Consider the following 26,999-nt stretch of genomic DNA (forward strand, 5'->3'; position numbering starts at 1 on the left):
GATGTACAGTGCAAGAGAGCCCTGATAAGCTGTTATAGAGTGCACCCACGACCAGTGCCAAGCAGAGTGCTCCTCTGATCAATGATGGAGTACACTCATGAACATTACAAAGTAGAGTGCTCCTATGTTCAAAGGCGGAGCACACTCATGAACAGTGCCAAGCAAAGCGTTCCTATGATGATCAATGATGGAGTACACTCATGAACATTACCAAGTAGAGTGCTCCTATGTTCAATGGCGGAGTACACTCATGAACAGTGCCAAGCAAAGCGTTCCTATGATGATCAATGATGGAGCACACTCATGAACAGTGCCAAGCAGAATGCTCCTATGTTCAATGGAGGAGTACACCCGTGGACAGTTCCAAGCAGAGTGCTCCTATGATCAATGATGGAGCACACTCATGAACAGTGCCAAGCAGAGTGCCCCTATGATCAATGATGGAGTACTCTCATGAACAGTGCCAAGCAGAGTGTCCTTATGATCAATGGAGGAATACACTCATGAACAGTGCCAAGCAGAGTGCTCCTATGATCAATGGAGGAGTACATGCAGCGCCCCAGAGTCCTGGTCATGCAGTATTGTCGCTCTGCCGCTAAGGGGAGTGATGGTACGTCTGATGGCACTAAGGGAGTTCACCTGACTAGGTATTACAGTCACACATTACACTTCACACTCCGGCCACTAGGGGGAGCAAAAGGTTCTATTTACTAGGCCACTCCTCACACTCTGGTAAAACTGGGGGTTGGATAGAAAGTTAGGGAGAAGCTGACTGGGTTTTGCCCAGGCAACATCCAGTGAGAGAGGGTGTTGCGGGGAAAGATTCAGGGGGGTCCCTGTCAGGGGTGGGATCCTGACAGAGGCCTAGCAAGAGACAGATCGTTACGGAGCCGCGCCTGCACCTCATTGCGGCGGTATCTTAAGAAAGGACAAGAAGCGAAGTATATTGTGGAGAAGTGAGAAACGAGATCACAGCAACAAAGGAGATAATACCGGGAGGAGTCGTGCCCTAAGATCGTGGCAACATCCTTCTGAGGCACGTAGCCAGTAGCCGGAACACTGAGGGAGTACTGGCTCTACGCTTTACTTCAATCACGGCAGGGCAGTTGACTTTAGGTTGGCTGTCTCACCTTTTCACCTAAGCAGACAACGGAGGCAAATTGTGGGAGAGGGGCGTCTCTAGGGTCCCCATAAAATAGCTCCAGGCCTACCCCGTCATACGGGTGCGTCCTATCCAAACTGGGGGACGGAGAGAGAGAACATCAGAAACAGATACAAAAGTTGTGAGGACTATCCCGTGGTGCTCAGCAGGGAGGTTCTACAACACACAGGCGCAAGTAGGAAGGCTACTGATTTCCACCTGCAAAGGGAACTCTGGATGTGCCTTCGGACCGGCCGGTCTCAGCAAGCCCTGTTAGCAGTACTCTGAATTGTGGATGCCGAAGCCTTCAGTAAAGAGGTAAAGAGACTGCAACCCTGTGTCCTCGTTATTTACCGCGACCTAAACCACCGCCACCTACACCTTTAATTGGACGCCCCTTAGCAGGGCCACGGACCGGGTCGGGCCACCGTGACATCCCCAGAACCGCGACAGAAGGACCCGGTACTGAGTACCCCATTGCCCTGCGTCTGGGGGCGCTCCATACACTCATGAACAGTGCCAAGCAGAGTGCTCCTATGATCAATGGCGGAGTAGACCCATGAACAGTGCCAAGCAGAGTGCCCCTATGATCAATGATGGAGTACACCCATGAACAGTGCCAAGCAGAGTGTCCCTATGATCAATGGAGGAATACACTCATGAACAGTGCCAAGAAGAGTGCTCCTATGATCAATGACGGAGCACACCCATGAACAGTGCCAAGCAGAGTGCCCCTATGAAAAATGACGGAGTACACTCAAGAACAGTGCCAAGCAGAGTGCTCCTATGATCAATGGAGGAGTACACTCATGAAGAGTACCAAGCAGAGTGTCCTTATGATCAATGGAGGAGTACACTCAAGAACAGTGCCAAGCAGAGTGCTCCTATGATCAATGACGGAGTACACTCATGAACAGTGCCAAGCAGAGTGCTCCTATGATCAATGGAGGAGTACACTCATGAACAGTGCCAAGCAGAGTGCTCCTATGATCAATGGAGGAGTACACTCATGAACAGTGCCAAGCAGAGTGCTCCTATGATCAATGGCGGAGTACACTCATGAACAGTGCCAAGCAGAGTGTCCCTATGATCAATGGCGGAGTACAGTCATGAACAGTGCCAAGCAGAGTGCTCCTATGTTCAATGGCGGAGTATACTCATGAACAGTGCCAAGCAGAGTGCTCCTATGATCAATGGCAGAGTACACTCATGAACAGTGCCAAGCAGAGTGCTCCTATGATCAATGGTGGAGTACACTCATGAACAGTGCCAAGCAGAGTGTCCCTATGATCAATGGTGGAGTACACCCATGAACAGAGCCAAGCAGAGTGCTCCTATGATCAATGGCAGAGTACACTCATGAACAGTGCCAAGCAGAGTGCTCCTATTTTTTATGGAGGAGTACACTCATGAACAGTGCCAAGCAGAGTGCTCATATGATCAATGGCAGAGTACACTCATGAACAGTGCCAAGCAGAGTGCTCCTATGATCAATGGAGGAGTACACTCATGAACAGTGCCAGGCAAACTGTTCTTATGATCAATGGCCAAGTACACTCATGAGCAGTGCCAAGCAGAGTGCTCATATGATCAATGGAGGAGTACACCCATGAACAGTGCCAGGCAAAGTGTTCTTATGATCAATGGCCGAGTACACTCATGAACAGTGCCACGCAGAGTGTCCTTATGATCAATGGAGGAGTACACTCAAGAACAGTGCCAAGCAGAGTGCTCCTATGATCAATGACGGAGTACACTCATGAACAGTGCCAAGCAGAGTGCTCCTATGATCAATGGCGGAGTACACCCATGAACAGTGCCAAGCAGAGTGCTCCTATGATCAATGACGGAGTACACCCATGAACAGAGCCAAGTAGAGTGCTCCTATGATCAATGGCAGAGTACACTCATGAACAGTGCCAAGCAGAGTGCTCCTATTTTTTATGGAGGAGTACACTCATGAACAGTGCCAAGCAGAGTGCTCATATGATCAATGGCAGAGTACACTCATGAACAGTGCCAAGCAGAGTGCTGCTATGATCAATGGAGGAGTACACTCATGAACAGTGCCAGGCAAACTGTTCTTATGATCAATGGCCAAGTACACTCATGAGCAGTGCCAAGCAGAGTGCTCCTATGATCAATGGCCGAGTACACCCATGAGCAGTGCCACGCAGAGTGCTCCTTTGATCAATGGTGCAATGGCCTGTACGGTGCCAAGCAGAGTGTCCCTTAGAACAGTGCCAGAGTTGTCCCATGATCATTACCATGCATGGAGATCCTTGAATCCCCACCTACAAACTTGTGGGGTGTTACCAGCAGGCCTGTACTAGTGATGGCCGCTCCTCACTGTCCTCCACAGCACAGATGACGGCACGTTCCACTATGTTTTATGCCATGTCCTTATAGTCAGTGTGTGTCCCCAGTGCAGGCGCGCTGTCGCCATGTTCCCCGCAGCCTGATAGGTATTCTGCTCCTGTACTCTACATTGTACTCATTGTGTCCTGCACAAATAAAAGGGAAATGATGAGAAAAATCACAAGAGGTCACAAAGGCCTGAGGAGACAAAGAAAAACCAAAACACACAAAAAAAAAACTAAACGGCTAATAGAGAAGCGGCAAAAGTGAAATAATAAAACTCTCAAGCAAATAGAGGCAGGGAGGGGGATTCTCATTTCCTCGGCACCCTCATTCTTCATCCCACAGTGTTTCATCTTTTCACAATAGACCAGAACAATGAGCAGGAGGATGAAGAGGGTTAAAATGTAATATCTCCGGTGACAAAGTCCAGCAAAGAAAAATGAAATAGATTTTATTTTGCAGCCTGCGAGCCGCTCTCTATCTTTCGCGTTTTCAAGGTCTAATAGTTTAGTGGTAATTCTTCTGTGACCCTGCGAGAGCGCCGCTGACTGTATTGTCGCACATTATTATACTATTACAGCCGCTCGGCAAACAGCATCTCGGGAACAGCGGGAGCCGCGCGCTGTAATAATGTTGCAACGTGTGTTCCATTCAGCTTGACACAATGTATCCAAGTGGGACTCATCCGCAGCTCTTTATGCTTTAATAGGATGAGACGTTATATTTTGTCCTACAATACAGTCATAGGATCCGGAGTGCCATATACGACTCACACTTTGTATTTTCTGATGGCCTCATCAAAAAAACGGGTGTTCACGGGGGCTCGTGTACGTGTCCATCTAAAAACCGACTGTATAAATATAGCAAGGAAAGCCGGGTGACTTCATTCATAGTCATTCCTAATCATCACGCTGCACCACAATAGCTACAAGAGACAGTGACCTGGTATTTAAATCAGGTTTTCGTGTTTAATGGAGTTGTATTTACATTTTTTGCCAATGTTTCATTCCAGATCAGAATATAAAATAAATAAATAAAATCCAGCAAATTTCACTCTGAACACCGGACTATTTTACACTCTAACTTCCTGATGTTTCAAGACATCAACATGGAGATTAGCAGCAACAGACTGACTCTTCTGTATCGATGCACCGAATGAATGTGTGCAAAAGTCATAATGGGAGGAGGAGGAGGTGAGCTGTGACATCACCTACTATGAATGGTGGATCCTGTGTTATCTACTGTATATAGAGGGGTTATCAGTCATTGTACAGGAGGAGGAGGTGAGCTGTGACATCACCTACTATGAATGGTGGATCCTGTGTTATCTACTGTATATAGAGGGGTTATCAGTCACTGTACAGGAGGAGGAGGAGGTGAGCTGTAACATCACCTATTGTGAATGGTGGATCCTGTGTTATCTACTGTATATAGAGGTGTTATCAGTCATTGTACAGGAGGAGGAGGTGAGCTGTGACATCACCTATTGTGAATGGTGGATCCTGTGTTATCTACTGTATATAGAGGTGTTATCAGTCATTGCACAGGAGGAGGAGGTGAGCTGTGACATCGCCTATTGTGAATGGTGGGTCTTGTGTTATCTACTGTACATAGAGGTGTTATCAGTCATTGTACAGGAGGAGGAGGTGAGCTGTGACATCACCTACTGTGAATGGTGGATCCTGTGTTATCTACTGTATATAGAGGTGTTATCAGTCATTGTACAGGAGGAGGAGGTGAGCTGTGACATCACCTATTGTGAATGGTGGATTCTCTGTTATCTACTTTATATAGAGGTGTTATCAGTCATTGTACAGGAGGAGGAGGTGAGCTGTGACATCACTTATTGTGAATGATGGCTCCTGTGTTATCTACTGTATATAGAGGTGTTATCAGTCATTGTACAGGAGGAGGAGGTGAGCTGTGACATCACCTACTATGAATGGTGGATCCTGTGTTATCTACTATATATAGAGGTGTTATCAGTCATTGTACAGGGGGAGGAGGTGAGCTGTGACATCACCTACTATGAATGGTGGATCCTGTGTTATCTACTGTATATAGAGGTGTTATCAGTCATTGTACAGGAGGAGGAGGTGAGCTGTGACATCACCTACTATGAATGGTGGATCCTGTGTTATCTACTATATATAGAGGTGTTATCAGTCATTGTACAGGGGGAGGAGGTGAGCTGTGACATCACCTACTATGAATGGTGGATCCTGTGTTATCTACTGTATATAGAGGTGTTATCAGTCATTGTACAGGAGGAGGAGGTGAGCTGTGACATCACCTACTATGAATGGTGGATCCTGTGTTATCTACTGTATATAGAGGTGATATCAGTCATTGTACAGGAGGAGGAGGTGAGCTGTGACATCACCTACTATGAATGGTGGATCCTGTGATATCTACTGTATACAGAGTTATTATCAGTCATTGTACAGGAGGAGGAGGTGAGCTGTGACATCACCTATTGTGAATGGTGGATCCTATGTTATCTACTGTATATAGAGGTGTTGTCAGTCATTGTACAGGAGGAGGAGGTGAGCTGTGACATCATTATTGTGAATGGTGGATCCTGTGTTATCTACTGTATATAGAGGTGTTATCAGTCATTGTACAGGAGGAGGAGGTGAGTTGTGACTTCATCTATTGTGAATGGTGGATCCTGTGTTATCTTCTGTATATAGAGGTGTTATCAGTCATTGTACAGGAGGAAGAGGTGAGCTGTGACATCACCTATTGTGAATGGAGGATACTGTGTTATCTACTGTATATAGAGGTGTTATCAGTCATTGTACAGGAGGAGGAGGTGAGCTGTGACATCACCTATTGTGAATGGTGGATCCTGTGCTATCTCCTGTATATAGAGGAGTTATCAGTCATTGTACAGGAGGAGGAGGTGAGCTGTGACATCACCTATTGTGAATGGTGGATCCTGTGTTATCTACTGTATATAGAGGTGTTATCAGTCATTGTACAGGAGGAGGAGGTGAGTTGTGACTTCATCTATTGTGAATGGTGGATCCTGTGTTATCTCCTGTATATAGAGGTGTTATCAGTCATTGTACAGGAGGAGGAGGTGAGCTGTGACATCATCTATTGTGAATGGTGCATCCTGTGTTCTCTACTGTATATTGAGTCAGAGGAGACCCTGTTGGACCTTTTTTGGTTGCACAAGATCGATGTTCCTACAAATCTTTCATCCAGACTGAGCCGAAGGCCGTTAAATAATAATAAAACTAATTCTGTTAAAGTTTTCAGCAAGCAGAGATCTTGACTGAGAGCAAGAATTTGAAACACAAAATACAAAGTTGCAATAAATTAATAAAATAAACTGTAAATTTTTCTTTTTTTTTACGTACAGTTCACACATTGCTTTTCCCCAGGTTATTACTACATATATGAAGGTCCATATAATGGCGTCACTGTGCGGGTCTCTAAATGTCTCTCCATATTTCTGCATCACAAACTGGATATAAAACGAGAGGCCGAACATCGATACATTCCGCTAATTGGAGAGTGGACGGTTGTTAGGTGCAAGGGCTCATTAACCCTAAAAAGCATGATCAATAACATTAGTCACATCAGGGATCAATAGGTCATTAACTCGACTAAATTAATCCTGCTCAGAGACGTGTTCAGCTAACAGGTGGGCTCAGATTAATGGGGGCTGCTGATGTTCTTGCCATCAATTGTGGGGGTAAAGGTCCTCATGATCTCAGGTTGCTTCCTCTACATTGTTTGGAAATGAAACAAGACCTCCATTATGGTTCCTTCCAAAAAATTATGGGACATAGTGGCCCAAAAAAAGACCCCCAGGTGCTTTCCTCCATCCTTGGTTTAGTCTGTGGTGGCTCTTAAAGGGATTGCTCAGGGTTATGATATTGATGACCTATGCTTTACTCCAGTGTTCCCCAAGTCCGGTCCTCAAGAGCCACCAACAGGTCATGTTTTCAGGATTTCCTTAGTATTGCACAGGTGATCATTGCAGAACCTGCACAGACAACAAGTCCATTGCCTGCGCAATACTAAGGAAATCCTGAAAACATGACCTGTTGGTGGCTCCTGAGGACCGGACTTGGGGAACACTGCTTTACTCCATCCTTGGTTTGCTTATATTGTGGCTTTTAAAGGGATTTTCCAATATTTAAGACCTTCTTCAGTTGACGGCTTTTAAGGGATAGTCCAGGAATGTGGTGCAGGTCCAATAAGAAGCACTTTCACAGATCTGCTGTTTGCAGCGGGGGCACCACAGCGCCAGTCATTGTGTAGTGGCCATTGTCTGGTACTGCAGCTTACTCTACTTTCTGAAGGACACTTTCTACACTTTGCCATAGGTCCTGCTAACAGCTGGGTGACGGACACCACAGATCTGACATTGACAGCCCATCCCAAGGACAGATCCTCAATATAATATTCCAGGTCAAACACTATAACAGATTTATACCTTATAGTTTGGCACTAACCAATCTGAGCTAGACAAAGCTTTCACGAGCCACATGGTGGCCACATATACTGTCCGTATGGTACATACACCTTTGGCTATAGGTATAATACCTGAATAAACTGACTGGAGACCAATGACTGGAGCGGCCCATTATCTGCTCTGACCACAGACACATAGGATTTGTTTCAGCAAATAACGAGCTCGTTTATTCCCCCCATGTATCCTGTGGGTGGGCACGCTGACACATCAGGCCAACCGCTCATCTGTACTAATGAGTGATAGGAAGAATAATAATCCTTATTATGCAGTAAAATAAAGAAATGCGACCATCTATTGTAGACCCGCAGGTTAACACAGCCCTTTAATGTCCTGACCTCATCCAGGAAAACAGCAAACTATGAGATGGTTACTAAGTTCTCTGGGACGCCTGATTTTATCTGGCCATATACTGTATGTAGCGTCTGAAATGACAAGTTCAAGATCAAGAGTATAAAATACAAAACAAGTTGTTATGTTCTGGCCAAACGAGGATAAATACTACGCCCCCTGATCCGAGAGACAACTCTACAGCAAAAAGAAATAAAAGTGGAGAAAAAAAGGTCCTACAAAAGGGGGATATTAATACAATAGTCCTACAACGGAGGATATTTCTGCTCAATTGGTTCCTGGGGCAGGGCAGTAAAAGGGTAAATTCTATATTCCCTGTTGGTCTAGTGCAGTGAGACGGGGTCAAAAGTAAATATATGTTGGTCAGTAACCTATGCTGGGATTCTGCATTTGTGGAGGGGGTTCATTTGCTGAAGAACTGAGGTTCAGCTGTGTTAGATAGCAAGTATCTGTCACTAATAACAGTGGTCGAAGCTGTTAACCATTTATATAGCTGCTTTTAACCATATCGATGATGTTAACCATATAGATCGCTGATGTTAACCATTTAGATCGTTGCTGTTAACCATTTAGATGCTGTTAACCATTAAGATTGCTGCTGTTAATCATTTAGATCGTTGCTGTTAATCATTTAGATGATCTTCACAATTTAGATTGCTGCTGTTAATCATTTAGATCATTGCTGTTAACCATTTAGATGCTGTTAACCATTAAAATTGCTGCTGTTAATCATTTAGATCGTTGCTGTTAGCCAATTAGATACTGATAACCATTAAGATTGCTGCTGTTAATCATTTAGAATGTTGCTGTTAACCATTTAGATGCTCTTCACAATTTAGATTGCTGCTGTTAATCATTTAGATAGTTGCTGTTAACCATTTAGATGCTGTTAACCATTAAGATTGCTGCTATTAATCATTTAGATCATTGCTGCTAACCATTTAGATGCTCTTCACAATTTAGATTGCTGCTGTTAATCATTTCAATCGTTGCTGTTAACCATTTAGATGCTCTTAACAATTTAGATTGCTGCTGTTAACCATTTTGATCGATTACTGCTGCCAAGCTTTCATGCGATTATGAGGTCTCAGGCCTTCCTTTTCACTAATTCTGTGCTACATAAACACATTTGGTATTTCTATCTCCATAAAAGAACAATGTATCAAAATATGAAACTAAACAACATGTATCTTAAACACATTAAAACAATAAAAAAATCAAAATGACAAAACTGTGATTTTTCAGTTCTCTAAAAAATACAATAAAAAGTTATGAAATCATTGTATGGTTCCCAAATTGGTGTCAATAAAGACATCAGCTTGCTACACAAAAAAATTGGGGCCCTCACACAGCTCCAATGGGTTAATAAATAAGTTATGGGTTTCAGCATTTTTTTTATTTCGATTTACAAAATTTTGAATTTATTTAAATCGCTTGAATAAAAAAATCCCTGCAGGGTCATTTTACCATACAATAAAAGAGGAAAATGCAAAACCCCCAAAACTATGGCAGAATTGCATTTTTTTCTCAATATTTCAGCTCACTTGGAATTTTTTCCTCCGATTTTAAGTACGTTGGATGGAGGATGGGGTCATTCAAAACTAAGACATCATGCAAAGGGCTTATAGGGCTATGCCATTAAAAAAAAATAATGTATAAAAGTTCTGGTTTTTGCAAGAAGGAATAGGGAAAACAAATGAGGAAAAACTGGAAAACTGGCTGTTTGGGCAGGGGTTAAATACTGGGGACAAATCACAAAAGAGGGCAGAAATAAAGGGGCAAGTGATGTAATCATTAAAGCGAGATTGGAGCAAATACATAAGGGGGCTCCTGTAAGGGCATTGGAATAAAAGGTGAAGACAGAACCTTGCACAGGAACTGACGTGGGCAATAAAGATATTAAAAAGGGCTCATCTTATAGCGGCAGACGGGGAGGCATGCTGGGAGTTGTAGTTTCTCAATAGCTAGAGAGCCGCAGGTAGGAAGCAGATTTGTGCCATACAGATGTGTCCACTATTACTGTTCTCCAACTTTGGGACACCCAGGTACAAACATAATACAATCTTAACAAACCCTCGACAGGCAGCAATGCAAATCCCAACCACTGGGGGGCGACATATAGACACATACAGGATACACGTCTCCCAACAGTATCACAAAACTATGGATTTTTTTTTGGTTTAAAGTTGTGCAAAGAGGAAAAGTAAGGAGAGCGAGATCTGCTTCATTCTGCTTCACATTGCTTGTGGACTGGTAAACAAATTATATACAGCCTTAAAGGGTTGTCTCATCAACCTCTTTCTACATTGAAAAGGCCAGACTAGGGTTTCCTATGCTTTGTGAGCAGGGGAATTAGTCCAAAAAATGTCACGTCATCTATCCAAGTGAATGGTCGTCCTTGTAACGCATGGAAACAGCAGGAGCAGCCGGCGATGCAGCGGTCATATTACACACTGGCGTATTCCGTGATACATTAGTGGCTAAGCGAGGACCGATCTCGCGCCTGTGGCCTCCTGAAGAGACGGCTACCTGGAGACAGCGCTCATCATGTCATGTTTCCTCGTGCTGCCGGTGCTGGGGGGGAGAAGGTTTTCTGCCGCAGGCTAACAGATGTTTTCCAAATTGCTTAGCAAGGAAATCTGATGGGTAATAAAGTATTGGTGTCAGAGGCTGGTTCATCACGTAAATATATAGCCCTCATTACCGCAGCCTCCTAAAGATACATTAACACCTAAACTATCAATTACAATTCTACACCAAAATATTTCTCCACTTCCTCTGAGATGATTTCCTACTCAAAATAGCAAGTCAGTGTCATTATTAGCCCACTTGTGACTTCTACATTTTATGATTTTTGTGCCCTCGTACTTTTTTTTTCTTAGATTTTAAACTCTGTGCTTATAAAATCAGAAAATTAGAGCAACAATGATTTAATGGTAGACTGCATGAAACAATATGGAACTAGATAAAAAAAAAAATCACAATTCCACCTTTAACCTCTCAACTTTCATCCCACTCAGTCTAAAAACAGTGATAAAATAGAAAGAAATCTCCAATATGTGTAACCAGATATCAGAAATTTTCCCTTCTCATGACCTTACATCTGACCCATATTTGTCTGTCTGTCTGTAAGACAACTACCTGCAGCAGAAGTTCTCCCCACCTCTCTGCCTGCAATAGAAGACCAGGAACATAAAGTTCTGATACATGTATCTCCAGGAGATCAGTCATATCTCTCTGCTTTCTTCTTATAATCTTACATCTGACCCATGTCTGTCTGTAAGACAACTAGCTGCAGCAGAAGCTCTCTGCCACCATCTACAATAGGAGACCAGGAATATAGAAGTCTCCTATGTGTGTCTCTAGGAGATCGGCCATGCCCCCTCTTCTTTCCTTCCTAATATCTTACATATGACCCTTATCTGTCTGTAAGACAACTTGCTGCAGTAGAATCTCTTCCCACCTTTTTACCTACAATAGACCATGAAGATAGAATGGTTATAGATGTATCTCTAGGAGAACAGACATCTCTCTCTTCTTTCTTTCTTAACCTTACACCTGACCCTTATCTGTCTGCAAGGCAACTAGCTGCAGCAGAATCTACCCCCCCCCCATCTCCGCCTCCTGTCCTGCAATATAAGAGCAGGAAAATAACATTCTCCTACATGTCTCTCCAGGACATCAGTCATCTCTCCCCTTTATTTCCTTCTTTAAATCTTACATCTGAATCATGTCTGTCTGTAAGACAACCAGCTGCAGCAGAAGCTTTCCCCATCAGCCGTCAGCAGTAGGAGACCAGGAAAATCGAATTCTCCTCTATGTGTCTCAAGTAGTGATGAGCGGACGTTCTCGCCACTACTTGTTACTCGCCCGAGAATCGCTATGCTCGGTGTACTCGGTGAGCAGCGAGCATTTCCAGGATTATTCGGCGGTAACTGGTGTCTCCACCCAGCAGTTTTGGCAGACTATAAAGACCCAACCACGCTGCAGGGATTGTCTGCCAGGCCATGAAATGCCGCAGCCATCTTTGTTGTGGTCGTGCATTGATTGGCTGGGTCGTACAGCATCATCCCGAGTATAAGAGACCTGGCGCCGCCCTGCTCGCCACATTCTGCTCCGGATTCAGCGAGAGTAGGGAGAGCTGCTGCCGAGATAGGGTCAGAATCGCGGTTTTACAGTTAGTGCAGGTCTGCAACTGTTACATCCACAACTCCTCAGAAACCAACAGTCCTTTTTAGGGCTAATTCATGGGTCCCGATATTGCAGCGCTAGGCAGGCAGGGCACAGCATATCCACAACAGTGCAAGGCCTGCAGGCACTGTATGTGCGTCCATTGCTCCCACTGCATCCTTCCCAAAGCTCCATAACTGCTGCTGCTGCTTATTTACTATATATCTAGCTGCAGTTTTCTTTTTTTTTTTTCCCAAAAATTTACCAAATCCCCCCCAAAAAAATGTATACAGTCTGTTATGTCAGGCTGAGCCCTGGTGTATCTGTTTAAAAATCATAGTTTGTCAGGCATACGTAGCATAGTTCTGTGTGCTAGCCCTCTTCTACGCTTTTTTTTAAATAAATTCACCCAAAGCAAGAAAAAAAAAATACAGTCTGTTATGTCAGGCTGAGGGCTAGTGTTTCTGTTTTTGAAAAATCGTATTTCCACAGGCATACGTAGCATAGTTCTGTCTGCTAGCCTTGTTACACTCAATTTTTTTATTTTAAAAATTCTTTAAAACCCCCCCAAAAAGATAATACAGTCTGTTATGTCAGGCTGAGGCCTGTTGTATCTGTGTCGGAAAAATCGTAGCTTGACAGGCATAAGTTTCATAGTTCTCTCTGCTAGCCTTGTTCTTTTTTTATTTTAAAAATTCTACAAAACCCTAAAAAAAAGTTAATACAGTCTGTTATGTCCGGCTGAGGCCTGGTGTTTGAAAAATCGTAGCTTTGCAGGCATACTGATCAGATATAATTTAGCTCCAAAGAAATACATTTGTGTTGAGCTTTTGAAATAGTGCAGTAGTCCATTTAAAATGGGCAAGGCAAGGGGCAAGGGACGGGGAAGTGGACGCGGTGCTGATGGTGCATGTAGAGGGCAAGGCTGTGGCCAAGCTGAAAGTGGGCCACAACAAAGACCCACATCTTCTCGCTTGACCTTCCTGTCCCATTTTCTAGGGGCTCGCAACACACCACTATTGAAGCCACAGCAGTGTGAAACGGTTGTTGGTTGGATAGCGGATAATACTTTCAGTCACTCAGCCACCACCACCACCACCACCATGTCTTCCACACAGTCAAGTCTGAGTAGCCGTGAGTGTGGCCCGGATATTCCTCACCCTGACCCTCCTTCCTCCAGCAGCTATTTTTAACATTACTTACCTACAGATACTGCTCAAGAAGATTGTCATGATTATCCAGAGTACTGAATGGGTTAAGCTTAAGTCTTTCTAGAAAGGCTGAATATAGAAATGATTGCTACAAATGGCAATTTTGAATCCAGATTGAAATACACCGAATGCATTCAGACAATCACATAGCTGCATTTCCTGTAAAACATTTACAGATGTGACAGACAATGCTCGTAGTGACACAATTTTGAGAAATGTTTGTTTATTCACTTCAAAAACAGTTCTAAGCTTCTATTTATATGTTTGTTGTTCGTCATTGTAAAACATTACGGTTTACTGAACCTCTGCCTATGGTGGTTTTATCTAAATCTTTGTGGCTTTTATATTCTAAGGGTTTATGGCCCCTCGTCTGATGACTCCATGATATCTCAGTTTCATCCGACCTTGAAAGCTGGCCACTTGAAGGTGTGGGTGAAACTAGAGTTACTACATAGTGTAAATCACTATATAAGAGCAGAGAAACACGACTAAGACAGATGCCAAAACTGGGGTACCTGTACATGTACAGTGTGCTTATACCTGCATAATTGGGGACGCCCATGCAGTGTATGTAATCTCCCAGGGGTTCTCTGTCTTAGTGTTGCTTCTCTGATATTCCAGGCGGATGATGTTTAAAAGCCTCTTGGAGATGTAAGTATACGGTAGTTCATCTTTATATATACTTAATCATTATATGTTTTTAATCCAAATATGTACTTAACCTTTGTATGTTAACACATACAAACGTGTATGCACTCACACTATTCAATCATACTATTCCTTGAATTTTAAAACAAAAATTGCGTTGTATTGCAAGTATTAGCCTTCTTTAAAGCCGTATCTGAACCTTAGTGTTAAAAATTTTGCAAACAAAATTGCCAAATTCTCCTGTAAATTATTCTGCAAAGAGGTAACCATCATACCATTAAAAAAGACAGAAAGTTGATTGTCCTTCAATGTAGTGCATCCTGCTCTCAACATATTGTCGGGATTCCATTACCATTTGAAAACCAAGAAAGGGTTTGACAGCTTGAGGTTTCATTGTACACAATTTTTTTTTTTTTCCGAAGTAACAGTCTCCTGTCTCCAGGGCCGGCTCCAGGTTTTTGAGGGCCCCGGGCGAAAAAGTCTCAGTGGCCTCCCCCTTTAACACACACCACAATTCATGATGCACAGATACAGCAGAGAAATATAGGTATAGTACAATGCCAGAATTCACTTCTTACATGAATGATAGCTATTGTAAATTCTATAAAACCATACAGCAGAGGGGCTTTATATAAGTCAGCCCCTTATACATACCTCCCAACTTTTGAAGATGGGAAAGAGGGACAAAGTTTGCGGCGCGCTTCGCGCGCCGCGGCAAATTTTAGGCCACGCCTCTGACCACACCCATTCATAATTAGTCACACCCATATCCACGTCCCAAGCACACCCATTTAGCACTGCTGATCACACTGTTTCATATACAATAGTTATAAACAAAAAAATATGGCCACACAGTGCTCCATACTGTATAATGACCACACATGATGCCCCATACTGTATAATGGCCACACATGACGCTCCATACTGTATAATGAACACACATGACGCTCCATACTGTATAATGACCGCATGCATACTGTATAATGGCCGCACATGATGCTCCATACTGTATAATGACCGCACATGATGCTCCATACTGTATAATGACCGCACATGATGCTCCATATTGTATAATGACCGCACATGATGCTCCATACTGTATAATGACCGCACATGATGCTCCATACTATATAATGACCGCACAACATGATGCTCCATACTGTATACTGGCTGCACATGATGCTCCATACTGTATAATGACTGCACATGATGCTCCATATTGTATACTGGCTGCACATGATGCTCCATACTGTATAATGACTGCACACACTCACACATATATACAAATACATATGATATATACACAGTAACACATATGTATATACATAGTGGACGTTAATTGAGTACTTACTGGCTGCTGTCTGCTGGTTCTGGCGGGCAGGTGTGGTGACAGTGGTGTGCAGCGGGCCAGCGGCGATGAACCTGCCGATACGAGGGGAGATGGGGAGATCGAGATGGGCAAGTGGACGGCCGACGGCCGTGGTCTGGAGCCGGTGGCTCTGTGACTGTGACACAGACAGAGTCACCTGTGTCCTGCGAGCCGGCGGGTTCTGCGTCCGGAATTCCGCCGGGGTGCAGCAGTGGCTCGCTTCCGGGTCCAGCAAGCAACGGCTGAAGGACGTTCCGCGTGGAGGGGCCGGGCAACATATGGCTGGGCGGGGCTTTCAGCGGGGACTCCGTCTCCTCCGTCCCCTCTGTCTCTGGATCGGCGAGTCGGCGGCCAGTCCCAAGTAAGAAAAAAAAAATAAAAAAAAATTGCCGTCGGATCCTGGGGGCCGGGGGGCCCCCAGAAGTCAGGGGGCCCCGGCATCTGCCCGACCCTGCCGTCCGCTGACGCCGGCCCTGCCTGTCTCCAATCACGTCCTTCAGACTGCATTGTTGGGTATTCTCAGAAGCTTAACTGAAAACAGACATCATTTGGTGTCACACTAGTAAACTTTATAGTCTTGCAAGGATTTAAAGTAATCTGCTTCACTCGCTTTTGGACTGGTGGTGATATTTTTATCAGCCACAACTCTGAAGTGTTAGCAAGTTTAGGTGGAAGAGACACAGATTCTTTCCTTTTTTTCCCTTGCAGTCAGTTCTCCTTAACTCTGTGTGATATTTTTTGTGATTTTTTATTTGAAGAAAAATTAGAAAGAAATGCGGCACTCACCCTTTTGTGCTCGTGGAATCATGCTCTTTTTATTGGACCGACATGAGAACGTTGTTACATGTCCATGTAATACATCAGGGGTACAGGAGGGTGCGGGGGTTATTTGAACATTGAGAAATGGATTTTGTAGGGGAAGAACGCACTTTTTTGACATTTGAAAAAAAAATTGGAACCATGCCTTGTTTAACGTCCACCATCTTGCGATGTACGATCTTTGCCTACAGTTTAACAGTTCACTGAATGCTTTTCTTTTCCATCAGAAGACGATTCCAGGGAAGCAACATTATTTTCTTTATCTGATACAATAACAGTCGAAAAAAAATTATCATGATCTTCAAGTGTTTCTGTGGAGAAAACGCACACTTTGCATGGAGGTGTAATTCATTTTTTTGGCGTGGAAATGCCATTTACTTTGATATGTTGGAAATCTTGCACTGAAGCCTCATTATTAATCACTTGGGTAACTTAGACCTTTTATGTCGATCATTGGCGACTTATGGATGTACAAAATGCATATTGTGAAGTGGATTTTCAGGGGCGCATCCAGTATGTGGGTTCCAAGGCTTATTGGGGTGCATATGATTATGCAGCAGGGCAGGCCTTGAATTCAATGCAACGAGCACCCGAGCATTTTAGTCCTCGCCCATCACTAGTGGAAACACGAAGCCTGAGCTCAGCAATTAGCGTGAAGTGACAGGCGCTGATTTCCGGCAATGTCGCCATCACCGCCTGATACGTTAGGAGAAGCATTAGTGCTATCCCCAGATGGGCAGAATAATGTGCGAGATAAATGGCCCCTTCATCATCCCCGGACCGGACGCTCTGTTCTCAGCTCCCAGCCCATTCATATCACTCATGGAGGTGACAGTGGAGAGCGTGCAGAAGTCTTCAACCCCTAATGACTCTGCTACAAGACAGGAAACATCAGGATTCGGGGCTGAGACACGCACCGCCCCTGTCATATCGTGGATCCAGCACCATTACATAATGTAGGGTGTAGAACCGAGCCATCTCTCAGGCTGTGATATGCTCAGATACACCAGCTCCTCAAACAGTATCATACATAGGCTTAGATACACTACCTTATTACATAGTGTCACCTTATAGGCTTAGATACATATTACAGGCAAGATAATATCAGACATTGAGGACTGTGATACACCAGCTCATCATGCAATATCACATGTCATATGCTTAGATACAGGGGCTCCTCAGACAGTATCGAACTTGCCAGGTTTAGATACTTTGGCTCATCAGACAGTACCCTGCAGGAAAGACATAGATACGCTGGAACTTTAGATGGTATCATAGATGACCGGTTTGGGCACAGGAGGACATCAGACAGAATCACACATGATGGGTTTAGATACACTGAAACATCACATGGTATCACATATGATGAACTTTGATACACTTGGAAATAAGATGGTATCACACATTACGGACTTGGATATATTAGCACATCAGATGAAATCACATATGACAGGATTAGATACACTAACATCATATGGTATCACACATGACGGGCTCAGATACAATGGATAATCACATGGTATCACACATGACGGGCTCAGATACACTGGAACATCACATGGTATCACACATGACGGGCTCAGATACAATGGAACATCACATGGTATCACACATGACGGGCTCAGATACACTGGAACATCAGATGGTATCACACATGACGGGCTCAGATACAATGGAACATCACATGGTATCACACATGACGGGCTCAGATACACTGGAACATCAGATGGTATCACACATGACGGACTCAGATACACTGGAACATCACATGGTATCACACATGACGGGCTCAGATACAGTAGAACATCAGATGGTATCACACATGATGGGCTCAGATACACTGGAACATCAGATGGTATCACACATGACGGGCTCAGATACACTGGAACATCAGATGGTATCACACATGATGGGCTCAGATACAATGGAACATCAGATGGTATCACACATGACGGGCTCAGATACAATGGAACATCAGATGGTATCACACATGACGGGCTCAGATACAATGGAACATCACATGGTATAACACATGACGGGCTCAGATACACTGGAACATCACATGGTATCACACATGACGGGCTCAGATACACTGGAACATCACATGGTATCACACATGACGGGCTCAGAAACACTGGAGCATCACATGGTATCACACATGACGGGCTCAGATACACTGGAACATCACATGGTATCTCACATGACGGGCTTATATACACTGGGACATCAGATGGTATCACACATGACGGGCTCAGATACACTGGAACATCACATGGTATCACACATGACGGGCTTATATACACTGGGACATCAGATGGTATCACACATGACGGGCTCAGATACACTGGAACATCACATGGTATCACACATGACGGGCTCAGATACACTGGAACATCACATGGTATCACACATGACGGGCTTATATACACTGGGACATCAGATGGTATCACACATGACGGGCTCAGATACACTGGAACATCACATGGTATCACACATGATGGGCTCAGATACACTGGAACATCACATGGTATCACACATGACAGGCTCAGATACACTGGAACATCAGATGGTATCACACATGACGGGCTCAGATACAATGGAACATCAGATGGTATCACACATGACGGGCTCAGATACCTGGAACATCACATGGTATCACACATGACGGGCTCAGATACACTGGAACATCAGATGGTATCACACATGACGGGCTCAGATACAATGGAACATCACATGGTATCACACATGACGGGCTCAGATACACTGGAACATCAGATGGTATCACACATGACGGGCTCAGATACACTGGAACATCACATGGTATCACACATGACGGGCTTATATACACTGGGACATCAGATGGTATCACACATGACGGGCTCAGATACACTGGAACATCACATGGTATCACACATGATGGGCTCAGATACACTGGAACATCACATGGTATCACACATGACGGGCTCAGATACACTGGAACATCAGATGGTATCACACATGACGGGCTCAGATACAATGGAACATCAGATGGTATCACACATGAAGGGCTCAGATACAATGGAACATCAGATGGTATCACACATGACGGGCTCAGATACACTGGAACATCAGATGGTATCACACATGACGGGCTCAGATACACTGGAACATCACATGGTATCACACATGATGGGCTCAGATACAATGGAACATCACATGGTATAACACATGACGGGCTCAGATACACTGGAACATCAGATGGTATCACACATGACGGGCTCAGATACAATGGAACATCAGATGGTATCACACATGATGGGCTCAGATACAATGGAACATCAGATGGTATCACACATGACGTGCTCAGATACAATGGAACATCACATGGTATAACACATGACGGGCTCAGATACACTGGAACATCACATGGTATCACACATGACGGGCTCAGATACACTGGAACATCACATGGTATCACACATGACGGGCTCAGAAACACTGGAGCATCACATGGTATCACACATGATGGGCTCAGATACACTGGAACATCACATGGTATCTCACATGACGGGCTCAGATACAATGGAACATCACATGGTATCTCACATGACGGGCTCAGATACAATGGAACATCAGATGGTATCACACATGACGGGCTCAGATAAACTGGAACATCACATGGTATTGTGAAGGAAGAAATTAAGAAAGAATCTCCATTTTGTGCTTTTCGACTCCATTTTGTTGTTTTGATATAAATTTTGTTAGTAGGCTAAAGGTTACAGCTGTTATGAGATTTTGATGAGACCTTGATTGTTGCAACCTCGGTAGAACATGAGACTGAGGGTGTATTGTTCTACAAAACTTTGACGCACAGATTGTTCCTGCATTCTTATAGGCTAAGAACCGTGAGCGTGTTCTTATGCTGATTGGTTGAAGTGTAATTTCTATGACTATGATAAAGTCATGCAGAATAAACGGGGGCTAGAGATCAGCTCGATCCCCCATACAGAGACACACGTCTCCGTCTGGTCATTTTCAGTTGCCGGCAACACCTTATATATTAATTTGGAAATCACTGGGTTAACTGTGAAGGATCACTTTAAATCCTCCCTCAACAGTTGGTGCCGAAACCCGGGATCCAAGCAGGAACGCTTCTGCCGCCCGGAGGACAACAAGACAAAGGACCCTCGGACCGGACACAGGCACTGGAAAATTGGGACTGATCATCCCCACAACAACCACGGTAAGTTGGCAGTTATACTGTCCAGACTGACCGTTTGGTGTGGTTTTCCTGTGTTTGTTGCTGCAAAGAGGATCTGAGGTTTGTCCCCGGAGTGGGATGATTCTTGGGTGGAATCATATAGAGGTGAGTGTGGCAATATTTTTTGTTTTGATTCTCTCTTTTACACATTTTTACATTAATGTTGTTTCGATACCGATACCCGATACCACAAAAGTATCGGATCTCGGTGTCGGAATTCCGATACAGCAAGTATCGGCCGATACCCGATACTTGCGGTATCGGAATGCTCAACACTACTGATGAACCTACCAGAAAGAGGAGAAGTCTCGATCAGCTCCACATGAGTTATGAAGAAGATCCACTAGTATATATTGATGCTATTGGGGTGCCAAGGGGGGTGCCTGACCAGTTTAAAGCCCAGAACCAGATTTATGCTGGCTTTGCTTCTATAATCCCACAGGTGCAGATTAATAAAAAATGTTGAATGGATCAAATATATATATGTATATATTACAGTGAACAAAGATTTGTCAATTATAGCTGTGATGCCTTTTAGGATATAGTTGAGGATTTGGGCCCTAACACTTGTATGACCCGTGCTGCAACCCGACCTAAGAGAATTACACTGAATCCTGTCCAGACAAGATCACATGTAGTGACATAAGAAGCTGACACAGGATTGTGGTTGGTGGATACTGGAGACATTAACTTTTAGGAGTAGGCTGACAGTAATCCTTTTGGGAAGGAGCTGTAGACCAGCATGTCATGTCGCCCCCACCACCAGAGAACCAACCACATCAGGTAGGGTAAGACAGATACAGGAGTATTATCCCTGGAGGCCCTCTGACTAGCTAGCTATGCAAAAACAATTGGCTGACCCTGAGAACCAACCTCTCTCATTTTACAAACAAACAATGATAATATGATGGACGTATAAGTACACCTGGGCAGGCCTAGGTAGTTAGTAAAAGCAATCCCGACTGGCACCTTCCTCAATCAAGAAGTAGACCCACCAGAGTATGATGGTACTGATCCAGGGGAGATCCCTAAGTATGTCCCCCTCAAGAGAGTAAACAAACCCCCCCCATTCTCAGATGATGCTAAGAGATTTAGTTTAGGGACAGTGGGAGAACTCCATGTGAGGTTAGTGAAGGGTTCAGCTGCCTGGAGGCCTCTCGCTAGGGGAGAGTTTCTGAGGTGTCTGGATGAAGAAATCCACCTCCCCTTTTCCCATCACATGGACAGTCTCGAAGGATCTTTCTTTAGGGAAAAAAACTTAGTGTTTAGGGGGGATTGTCAAGGTGAAAATATATATCTTTATACCTTTTTTGTACTGCTATACTCTCATACTGTGAAACAATAACTTTTTCCTATGTTTGCAGATATAACTGTATTTAAAATGGCTGCCAGTATTCACCTTTATCTTTGTCATGTATGTAATACTAAAACTTGTTTTTTGGTGTATTTCTGTGTGTATTAGGAAATTCTGCACTAGGATAACTAGTGATGAAACTGAAAGCGTTGCCACCTCTGCTCTTCTCTACACCGATTTCACAAAGTTATCTGATGAAGATGTTGAAGCCAAGCGCATGGCTATCTTCAAAGGATCCCCACTACTGTTATCAATAATTGTTATTCGTAAATTCTAGTATACAGGGGGGACGGGTACGCCGCAACAGCCATGGCTGGTAACATGGCACCAGTCATGTGAAGACCAGTATCCCTCGAGCTTATAGCTTGGGATAGTACCTCTGATGCTGGACATTAATTAACAAAATTTATCTAGGGGGGAATGTGAAGGAAGAAATTAAGAAAGAATCTCCATTTTGTGCTTTTCGACTCCATTTTGTTGTTTTGATATAAATTTTGTTAGTAGGCTAAAGGTTACAGCTGTTATGAGATTTTGATGAGACGTTGATTGTTGCAACCTCGGTAGAACATGAGACTGAGGGTGTATTGTTCTACAAAACTTTGACGCACAGATTGTTCCTGCATTCTTATAGGCTAAGAGCCGTGAGCGTGTTCTTATGCTGATTGGTTGAAGTGTAATTTCTATGACTATGATAAAGTCATGCAGAATAAACGGGGGCTAGAGATCAGCTCGATCCCCCATACAGAGACACACGTCTCCGTCTGGTCATTTTCAGTTGCCGGCAACACCTTATATATTAATTTGGAAATCACTGGGTTAACCGTGAAGGATCACTTTAAATCCTCCCTCAACAGTATCACACATGACGGGCTCAGATACAATGGAACATCACATGGTATCTCACATGACGGGCTCAGATACACTGGAACATCACATGGTATCACACATGACGGGCTCAGATACAATGGGACATCAGATGGTATCACACATGACGGGCTCAGATACAATGGAACATCACATGGTATCTCACATGACGGGCTCAGATACACTGGAACATCACATGGTATCACACACGACGGGCTCAGATACAATGGAACATCACATGGTATCACAAATGACGGGCTCAGATACAATGGAACATCAGATGGTATCACACATGATGGGCTCAGATACACTGGAACATCAGATGGTATCACACATGACGGGCTCAGATACACTGGAACATCACATGGGATCACACATAATGGGCTCAGATACACTGGAACATCACATGGGATCACACATAATGGGCTCAGATACACTGGAACATCACATGGTATCACACATGACGGGCTCAGATACAATGGAACATCACATGGTATCTCACATGACGGGCTCAGATACAATGGAACATCAGATGGTATCACACATGACGGGCTCAGATACACTGGAACATCAGATGGTATCACACATGATGGGCTCAGATACACTGGAACATCACATGGTATCTCACATGACGGGCTCAGATACACTGGAACATCACATGGTATCTCACATGACGGGCTCAGATACACTGGAACATCACATGGTATCTCACATGACGGGCTCAGATACACTGGAACATCACATGGTATCACACATGACGGGCTCAGATACAATGGAACATCACATGGTATCTCACATGACGGGCTCAGATATAATGGAACATCAGATGGTATCACACATGACGGGCTCAGATACACTGGTTGCTCAGGGAATATTCTTTTTGTTTCCCATTTTTGATCCTGGAGACTCAGGCTGATGCATTGTGAGTTTTTCACGAGGGTCTCAGACTGGCCTTTGGCTGAGCGGCCGGCGCCGGAGCTGTCACATCGCTGTCAGTTACCTGTCGGGGAGAATCCTGCGCTGTCATTGGTCGCTCACAATTCTCTCCCTGACACTTTTTAGCAATCCATTCTCCATCTCTGTAAATTGAGATTGCATCCAACCCCAGTCACCCGTCTGTCAGTGCGCCCGGGTCCGGCGTGATCCCCGGTGTCTGGGGACTCGTCCGGCCGCGTCTCACAGATATTCAATTACTTCTCACTTTCTGCGCTGACATCGAGAGAAGAAAAGTAAATGGGGCCGAAGTCCTGGAGAATGTACAGGAAGACGCGCGGACACATCACACTTTACCCCTGATATCAATCCCAAGTTTGTGCGGCTCCACTTCTTAGTGTAAAGCCGCGGTCACACGCTCAGTATTCGGTCAGTATTTTACCTCAGTATTTGTAGCCAAAACCAGGAGGGGAACAATCAGGAAAATATCATAGAAACTCATCACTACTTCTGCATTTATCACCCTCCTGGTCTTATCTTACAAATACTGATGGGAATTCCATGTATTGTGGCCACACACCCATTAGCCCCAGTCCTCCCGAGTGAAAATTGCAAGACTTTTCATTTTTATTTTCAGTAAAAATCGTGATTTGGGAAAATAAACATTGCCCAAAATATTGTAAAAAAACAGATAAAACAAAAACCTGATATAAAAAATATAGGCCAGTTTCCGAAGACACATTCCCTTTAAATGGAAAGTTCAGTGATCTTTACAGCACTTACAGATTAGCAGATCCGTCCTCACAATGTGAGATTAGACAGAGTCATGATGAAAGTTCACATGTGCTGCCCCCACTACAACACAAAGACCACCAGGGAGAGTGAGTAGCTGTACTGTGCCCTTCAGGACCTAACATCCAGCTGTATGTAGCAGAGCTGAGGGGCTGTAGGATGAGTTTCTGGTCAGAGGCTGAGATCATGTGCAGCACATCGGCTCTGCTTATTTTTACTTCAACAAACATCAATCCCTTCATCAATCCAATCCCATTTAGGAGAAAAAACAACACATTACTCGTATAGAAAGCCTGTGAGTCTTTTATCACCCACCTACTCATATAGAAAGCCTGTGAGTCCTGCTTCTCCCATCTGCTCGTATAGAAAGCTTGTGAGTCCTGCATCTCCTCCTACTCATATAGAAAGCCTGTGAGTCTTTTATCACCCACCTACTCATATAGAAAGCCTGTGAGTCCTGCTTCTCCCATCTGCTCGTATAGAAAGCTTGTGAGTCCTGCATCTCCTCCTACTCATATAGAAAGCCTGTGAGTCTTTTATCACCCACCTACTCATATAGAAAGCCTGTGAGTCCAGGTTCTCCCATCTGCTCGTATAGAAAGCTTGTGAGTCCTGCATCTCCTCCTACTCATATAGAAAGCCTGTGAGTCCTGCTTCTCCCACCTGCTTATATAGACATGGTGAGAGGCGCAGTGAATAACGAGGACACAAGGTCGCAGTCTCTTTACCTTTACTGAAGACTTCAGCATCCACAGTCCAGGGTACGGACCACAGGGCAGGCAGAGTCCGGCCAGTTTGGAGTCAAATCCAGAGTCCCCTTATCCAGGTGGAAATCAGTAGCCTTCCTCTAGCGCCTGGGTGTTGTAGTACCTCCCTGCTGAGCCTCTCATAAGGTCCTCACAGATGTTGTAGATGTTATTGGTGTTATATCTCTCTCACTCTGTCCCCCAGATGGATAGGACAAACCCGTATGACCGGTGGCCTGAGGCTTTTTACAGGGACTCTATCATGCCCCGGCCTCTCATGGGTGCCACCGTGCCTCCTGGGTGTAGGGGTGGATCAGTAACTTGCAATTAGCTGTCCTGCCGGTCTCTGGAGCAAGGCATAAAGGACTGTTGCTCCCTCGGTGTTCCGGCTACCGGGATCCTGCGCCTCAGAAGGAGGCAGCCTGTGCAGGGCAGAACTCCTTCTGGTACCCACTCCGTTGCTACGACTTCTTCACCCTCTCTACAATACAATTCTCTTTTTGTGTCCTTTCTTAGGAACTGCCGCACTTAGGGCAGACACAGCCTTGTATCCTTCTGTCTCGGGCTCTGACAGGCTCCCGCCCCTGCCAGGGACCAACTACCTGAGCAAAGCTCAGCCAGCAACTAACTAACTTCCTCCCCAGGCAACCAGTTTTACCTAAGTGTGAAGAGTGCCCTAATAAATAGGAGCATAGCTCCCCCTGGTGGACTGGAGTACAAAATGTGTTGCATGTTTGTGATACCTGGATTCGGTTGTCCTTCTTTTGCCTCCAAACGTAACTTCACTCCCCCCTAGAGGAGATTATTACTGCAACGACCAGGAACCTGGGGTGCTGCACTTGCATCTCCTCCTACTCATATAGAAAGCCTGCGAGTCCTGCTTCTCCCCTACTCATATAGAAAGCCTGCGAGTCCTTCATCTCCTCCTCATATAGAAAGCCTATGAGTCCTGCTTGCCCCCTACTCTTATAGAAAGCCTTTGATTCCTGCTTCTCCCCTACTCATATAGAAAGCCTGTGAGTCCTTCATCTCCTCCTACTCATATAGAAAGCCTGCGAGTCCTGCTTCTCCCCTACTCATATAGAAAGCCTGTGAGTCCTGCTTCTCCCCTACTCATATAGAAAGCCTGTGAGTCCTGCTTCTCCCCTACTCATATAGAAAGCCTGTGAGTCCTTCATCTCCTCCTACTCATATAGAAAGCCTGTGAGTCCTGCTTCTCCCCTACTCATATAGAAAGCCTTTGATTCCTGCTTCTCCCCTACTCATATAGAAAGCCTGTGAGTCCTGCTTCTCCCCTACTCATATAGAAAGCCTGTGAGTCCTGCTTCTCCCCTACTCTTATAGAAAGCCTGTGAGTCCTGCTTCTCCCCTACTCTTATAGAAAGCCTGAGTCCTGCTTCTCCCCTACTCATATAGAAAGCCTGTGAGTCCTGCTTCTCCCCTACTCTTATAGAAAGCCTGTGAGTCCTGCTTCTCCCCTACTCATATAGAAAGCCTGTGAGTCCTGCTTC

General features: G+C 44.5%; 1 protein-coding gene and 2 long non-coding RNA genes across 4 annotated transcripts in view; 1 reads left to right on the forward strand and 2 right to left on the reverse strand.

Moving 5' to 3' along the window:
* LOC143814971 (uncharacterized) overlaps nt 1-22,857 on the forward strand; it is a 59,040-nt gene extending 36,183 nt beyond the window's left edge. Inside the window, exons 3-4 of the long non-coding RNA XR_013223648.1 lie at nt 20,657-20,781; nt 22,262-22,857. This is a non-coding gene — a long non-coding RNA (uncharacterized LOC143814971). The remainder of the gene's footprint in view (nt 1-20,656; nt 20,782-22,261) is intronic.
* LSAMP (limbic system associated membrane protein) overlaps nt 1-26,999 on the reverse strand; it is a 906,496-nt gene that overhangs the window by 209,441 nt on the left and 670,056 nt on the right. The window lies entirely within an intron of this gene.
* Nucleotides 10,531-18,023, reverse strand: LOC143814973 (uncharacterized). The gene is made up of 3 exons (XR_013223650.1): nt 16,218-18,023; nt 13,238-14,803; nt 10,531-13,097 (listed from the first exon to the last, which is right to left on the reverse strand). It is a non-coding gene; the product is annotated as an uncharacterized LOC143814973 (long non-coding RNA).

The sequence above is a fragment of the Ranitomeya variabilis genome, chromosome 3 (assembly GCF_051348905.1).
Source record: "Ranitomeya variabilis isolate aRanVar5 chromosome 3, aRanVar5.hap1, whole genome shotgun sequence".
In the NCBI taxonomy this organism is placed as follows: domain Eukaryota; kingdom Metazoa; phylum Chordata; class Amphibia; order Anura; family Dendrobatidae; genus Ranitomeya; species Ranitomeya variabilis.